The sequence below is a fragment of the Lissotriton helveticus genome, chromosome 8, assembly GCF_964261635.1.
Source record: "Lissotriton helveticus chromosome 8, aLisHel1.1, whole genome shotgun sequence".
Classification (NCBI taxonomy): Eukaryota; Metazoa; Chordata; class Amphibia; order Caudata; family Salamandridae; genus Lissotriton; species Lissotriton helveticus.
In genome coordinates, this window is record NC_136069.1 from 1,662,963,806 (window position 1) to 1,662,969,904 (window position 6,099).

The 6,099-nt window shown below is 40.5% G+C and overlaps 2 long non-coding RNA genes across 2 annotated transcripts; both read right to left on the bottom strand.

The window, feature by feature from the left end:
• Window positions 1-511: 511 nt before the first annotated feature.
• On the bottom strand, window positions 512-1,451 carry LOC144772124 (uncharacterized). Its single transcript, XR_013599656.1, has 3 exons — window positions 1,356-1,451; window positions 1,134-1,266; window positions 512-606 (listed from the first exon to the last, which is right to left on the bottom strand). It is a non-coding gene; the product is annotated as an uncharacterized LOC144772124 (long non-coding RNA).
• A 98-nt stretch (window positions 1,452-1,549) lies between these two features.
• Window positions 1,550-2,023, bottom strand: LOC144772126 (uncharacterized). The gene is made up of 3 exons (XR_013599657.1): window positions 1,960-2,023; window positions 1,753-1,834; window positions 1,550-1,647 (listed from the first exon to the last, which is right to left on the bottom strand). It is a non-coding gene; the product is annotated as an uncharacterized LOC144772126 (long non-coding RNA).
• Between the last annotated feature and the right edge of the window lie 4,076 nt (window positions 2,024-6,099).

Consider the following 6,099-nt stretch of genomic DNA (forward strand, 5'->3'; position numbering starts at 1 on the left):
TCTGGGTAGTGTCAAGGCTTGGAGTAATGCAGTGACTAAGTCACCATGCTGAATGGGTGTACCATGTGACATTAAAAACCCTCTCTCTTTCCAAAGGATACCAAACTGTGGGCTACTCCAAAAGCGTACTGGCTGTCAGTATAGATGGTGATAGCGAGATCCAATCTAAGGATACAAGCGCGGGTGAGACCTATAAATTCTGCGACCTGGGCCGATTTCTGAGGTTGCGTGCAGTCTCAACAATGGTGTTGGTAGTGGTGATAGTGAAGGTATCAACCTAGGCAGTAATAAGAAGCTTGCCCACGTAATAGTGGTAGGACAGGGACAACCCACTTCCAGTTAAAGGCAAATTTTATTAAACATAAGTCAAAAAAACATAATTACAATTATAGAATTAAAAGGCATGTGGACCATGCAAATATAATACAACAATTAACAAATTAGGATCAAAAAAATATGGAGCAAATTACTTTAAAAATCAAATACATAAAGAATCAATAATTCATAAAAGACACATATAAACTCTCTATAAAAAACATATAATGAGTATTTTGTCGACGCGCGTTTCGGCGGCCAGCGCCTTCTTCAAGACAGAAACTTAAATATCTAAAATTGAAATCACAAATTAGTAACACAAAATATAATTTTTTTCCTTTAAAAAGCAATAAAATCAATACATAATACTCAAGCAAAATGTAAACAGTCATGAATTCATTAATGCAATGCACTATAATAGGAAGTGGGGAGGTGGTAGTCCTATATATTTAACAAGCAAGTCCCAATTATGGGGAATCTAAAGAAAAACCTCAGTGCTCAAGGTAACTAAAATTCACATCGCAAGGATAAAATGTCCAAAGGCACAGTCAATGATCACTTGTCCTTAGGATGATAAAGACATAAAGGCCAGCATTGAAAGAGAAAAAACAGGATAGATACAGGGAAAGCCTCAACTGATATCTTATGTTTATATGATAAGCTGACCTATCTCTTAAAATGGATACTACATCAGGCTTACATGTCTAGAGAAATAGAGAGCGAGACATGAACCATATTGGGAACAGAAGTGTTTTTGTTCTTATATTTTTCTCTGACGCCTGAAAAAATACAGAAGGATTAAAAGGGGGTATACTTACTTCCAAGCTACAAAATTCTGTGAGTGTCACTTTTAATAGATGTGTGAGTTACAACACTGTTATACCACTTCAGGTAAGTACACTTTCGAGATAATGGAATAAACTTCTTGATAAAGTCGAATGATGAAGGAAGCTGTGGGAAACAAGAATAGCATGGTTTCAAAAAAACGGCTTATTATTTTTATTTTCGAGTGGATCGACTGCTGTAATTAACATGCCTACCTATTCTGTCACTTCGAAACCATCAAAACTAAAGATGCATGGCGGCACAGTGTGGAACGTGCTCTGGTTGAAAGGTTGCAGTAACGGATTAGAGAGTTGTAATTAACACAATGATAGCAGGTTTAAGACCAAAGGGAAAACAACCATTAATCCTCTTGAGGTCAATAATCATATGTATAGTCTAATTTGTATACCTTGTGGAGATACACGTGTCCGTGTACCTTGATAGTGGTCGAGCGGAAGTCACACTCAGGCCTAAATTCGGTAAAAACAGTCAGGGCAGCAGTTCGTCCTAAAGAGACAACCACAATGATGGTGTGGAACGCTAGGTGATTAGTCTTAACAGAATTAAATTAAAGTGCAAGGATCAGTTAGATAACACAAACCCAGGCAATACCTTAATTAATAACTGAAAGTGCCACGCCTCCACCTGACGAACGGACAAAATTATCTGCAGTTCAGCTTGTAGTAAAATGGCGCTGAAGAAGAAATAAATAAATAAGCACATTTTAATCCTCTATATTTGTGTGGTGGTGTAAAAAGAGCAATGTTGCACGAGATACACTGTATCTATACTAATAAAAGCTCCACACACACTCCATACCTAATAATAGCATGGATGTTCCTTCAAATGGGGTTCTGTGCCAGACGAATGTTCTAGCTTCACAATATCAAGATGTAGGCAATTACTAGAAAATAAAAACAAGGAACGTGTTTGTGATAGTGCACTCTCAAACACGGAGATGTATCAAAAAATCAACCCTCAGTTCAAGAACGAACATGCAAGGCATACCTTACGGAGGATAATAAATTCGTTCAAAGTAGATCTGGCCGAACTCGACTGGAATAAGGTAAATAGATTAAATGTCCAGTCCTAGGGTGGAGAAGAAAGGGTAAGGCCGCCAGAATAATACAAATGAGCGAAAAGCTTGACCGTGTCAATCACGCTAAGCCCGAAAAGGTTCTGAACATACCTGAAGGCGCGCAGCGTCCTTGCGTGTGGAGGCGGGCCGGCAAAGTGCTTTCGAAATAAATTAAATGCACTTAAACAGCCTATACGAATAACCCACACCTATATATACACAGGTGTAAATGCTCAAAAGGGGTCACCTGACACTAACAAGTGTTTAGGTAGTGAAGCTAGAAAGTGGACTAGCAAATGCACGATTACTGCTATCATTAGGAAAAAGATATTCATGATAATAGACATGAAAGAAAACCTAACGGGCAACGGTTGCCACGAGACTGGTAACTGGGGAGCAGGATCAAATAATTAATATTGAAAGTAAAAATAAAGTAATTAAATAAATAAATGTAAAACAAAATAGCAGGAAAATGATCAAGAAAAAAACGAATTAAAGACTCAAATGGGGTAGGAGACTTAAAAGAGCGATAATTTGAATGCAACAGTTGAATAAAAAGAGACAAGGCCCTTATTGAAGAATTGAAGTGGGAAACAGAAATTATAATGGACATGAAATGAAATAACTGGCTGGTAAACATAATAGAAAACAAGCAATTGTACTTGCTATACGGAAACAAAAAATGGTATAATGGCACAGGATACTGTGGAAACAGAAAGGGGGTAACCAAAATTAACACTCACATCAACCCAAATTACGTAATAGCGTTTTCCCATGGAATTTCGCTATTGAGGCCCGAACGGAAAGTATTCATAGAGAATATCCAAAACACCTCTCGTTTCTTCCGGATACTTTCGCCACCTCTTTCGTCTGGCACATTGATCTTTTCCAATATGCGCCAACTGAAATCATCTGGGCCATGTCCATGGTCAATGAAATGTTTGACCATTGGCGCTGTTGTCTTGCCAGTTCTAATTGCTGAACGGTGTTCTGTGAGGCGTACGTGGATGGGGCGGGCGGTTTCACCTACATACCCCAGGGAGCAGGGACACTGCAAAAAATAAACAACATTGGATGTTTTGCAGTTCCACATGTTTTTGGCTTCGGCCGTGTAGCCATTATGAGTAAAGGTGGCTCCCTTAATGATCTTGTCGCACGATTTACAGCCTGCGCATTTAAAGGTTCCCTTCAGAACCTGGTTAATGTGTAACGATTTCTGCACCAACCGTTCAGAGTCCAAAGGGCCTTGAAGTCTGGAACGTACAATGTGATCTTTTATATTTTTGTTCCGTTTATGGGCAAAGAGAGGTTTTTCCAATTTCAAATTTCCATTGCTCTTTAGAATGTGCCAAGAAGAGTTGATGACTTGTTTAATCTTGGCATCTATTGTTGAATGCCGAGTGACACAAACCAGTTGTTTCGAATCCTCCTTCGGTTTGGGTCTCAATAAATGATCTCGATCATAATAACGGCCCCTTTTATAGGATTCCCTCACAAGCCTGTGAGGGTAGGCCCTTTCTAAAATTTTCTTTTTCATGTTAACTGCCTGTTTGTCAAAGTCAAGGAGATTTGTACAATTTCTTCTGACTCTCAAAAATTGAAAAAAGGGGATGCTCTGTTTTTGGCAACGGGGGTGGAAACTCTGAAAGTGTAAAAGGGTGTTCCTAGCTGTCGGTTTCACAAATAAATCCACCTTCAGGTGACCATCTTCAGGAAATATCCAGATATCTAAAAACTCGATTCTGCTGGAACTAATATGCGAAGTGAATTTAAGATTTGAGTCTCCAGCATTCAGCCATATTAGGAATTCAGACGGAGTTTCCCTCCCATCAGTCCAGACAAAGAAGATGTCATCAATGTATCTGGACCAATGGGAGATAGACTCAAAAAAGGGTGCGATGTCATTGTGAATGAACTTGACTTCAAAAGCGGCCATGTAGATATTTGCCACTGAAGGGGCAACCGAGGTCCCCATACTAACCCCCTTGATTTGACGAAAGAGGCGTGGTCCAAACTCGAAAATGTTTTCAGTGAGAACAATCTTGAGACAAGCTAACAAGAATGTCTTCGGGCATGGTATCATATGGAGCTCAATGAACCGATCCACGGTGTGCATTGCTTCAACCAAGGGGATATTACTATAAAGGGACTCGACATCGAGAGTCACCAGGAGATCTAGGGAGGGATTGAAATTGATGTTCTCAACTTTGTTGATCATTGCACCAGTGTCCTTTATGTAAGAAGGTATGTTGGGAATATAAGGACATAAAAAGGAATCAACATACTTGGATAAGGGTTCGGTCGGTGTTCCTATGGTGGAGACAATAGGCCTGTAGGGAGGATTGAGAGGGTCTTTATGGATTTTTGGAAGGCCATAAACGCAGGCTGTTTTTCCTGCATTTGAATTAAGATACTCAAATTCTTTTCTAGTGATATCTCCTTGTTCAAGTGCCAAGGTGGTTAAGGCATTAATCTCTTTAATAACTTTTTTCACAGGGTTATCTGTAACGGCAGAGTAGAAAGAAGGATCATCCAGCATTTTTAACATATTCTGTTCATAAGCAGCAGAATCGATGACAACTATTCCTCCTCCCTTATCACTACTCTTAATCGTGATTGATTTATTAGAAGCTAATGCTTTGAGAGCATCATGTTCAGATTTGTTGATGTTATATAATGGCTTAGGGTTAAAATGGATGGATTTTTCAAATTTTTTCAACACAACCAACTCAAAAGCAGCTACTTCAGGGCCAAGTTGGTCCAGAGAAGGGCTGAAAGTTGAGGGCAGTCTGAGGCTAGTTGTTTCTTGAGATAGCGAATCTTGAGCCTCATGTTGGAAACATTTCTTGAGACGTATTTTGCGAAAAAATGAGATTATGTCACTGTGTAATTCAAATACATTAACTCCACAGTGTTGGACGAAGGAAAGACCTGATGCTGGATGCTGTAGTTGGTAGTGGTGATGGCATTGGCAGCAGATGTGGTAACATTTGATAGTTTAATACAAGACCCATCCACTCACAATTGCCCATCCTGTTCAGTGAGAGTGGTGTCTTTTTAAGTCTAGCCGTCCCTTAGTCTGTTCTTCTGTTCGAAAGAGGCAGTCATGTGGAATGTCTGGGATGTCAGAATCTGGTGTGGGCAGGAGTGTGGCAGGGTTCAGGGTCGCACATCTCTTTTGCGTGATATGGGGTGCTAACAGTGTAAGTTTGTATCCTGTTAGTCGTGCACTAGTGAGGTGTTGTGTCTGTCTGATTCAGTAATATGTCGACTGCGTGTGGAACTAATATCGTCAATCTGGATCCCAACACAATCCCTTCACTTTGTCAGATAGAGACGGTTGCTGCTGCAACCGCTCTAAGGCAAGAGGGCAGACCTCGGGCCACAGGGTCTAGGGTGGCCAAAAAGTAAGCGTATGGGGGTTGTTTGGCGCTGTGAATTTGGGTCAAGACAGAGAGAGCACATCCTGAGTGCTCATGGGTGTAGAGGCAGAAGGGTTTAGAGTAATTAGGTGCTCTGAGCTATGTTAAAATCCATACCCCCATTTTTAAATAATATTTTCTGTTTTCTGTTGTGTTGTGTTCGCCACCTTGTCGGTGCGCCGGGACGCTCCTTCGCTGGAGCAGCCGTGCGCAATACAAATAGCCCTAACATAACATAACATAACATAACATAACAGGTGTGCCCAATACTGGTGCAGAGCAAAGAGCATGGCGTAAGTCTTGAAAGGCTTGGTTGTGTTCATGTGTCCAAGGAAGAGGTGTGGGTGTGTCTTTTGTAAGCAAAGCAAGGAGTGGCTTAACTATGAGGGAAAATTTGGTATCCATTGGCGACAAAGGGAAGTGAGACCAATTAGTGCATCTCTTTGGGTGGTGGGAGAG